Raw genomic sequence first — 319 nt, forward strand, 5'->3', positions numbered from 1 at the left:
CTGTGTCCAATCAAAAAGTGCGCCATACATTTTTTGTTCAGGACCGGCTACTTTACACTTTGACGGTATTGCCGAACTTTTTTATGTGAAATTGAAATAATCCAAAATTGACCTAAAAAAGCAAAAACGCGAAACTAAACTTTTGTCTACACCAATAACGCTGTGTCCAATCAAAAAGTGCGCCATACATTTTTTGTTCAGGACCGGCTACTTTACACTTTGACGGTATTGCCGAACTTTTTTATGTGAAATTGAAATAATCCAAAATTGACCTAAAAAAGCAAAAACGCGAAACTAAACTTTTGTCTACACCAATAAC

This window comes from Leptopilina boulardi, unplaced genomic scaffold, assembly GCF_019393585.1.
Source record: "Leptopilina boulardi isolate dan_hultmark-lab unplaced genomic scaffold, ZJU_Lbou_2.1 LbouV2_103, whole genome shotgun sequence".
NCBI lineage: Eukaryota > Metazoa > Arthropoda > Insecta > Hymenoptera > Figitidae > Leptopilina > Leptopilina boulardi.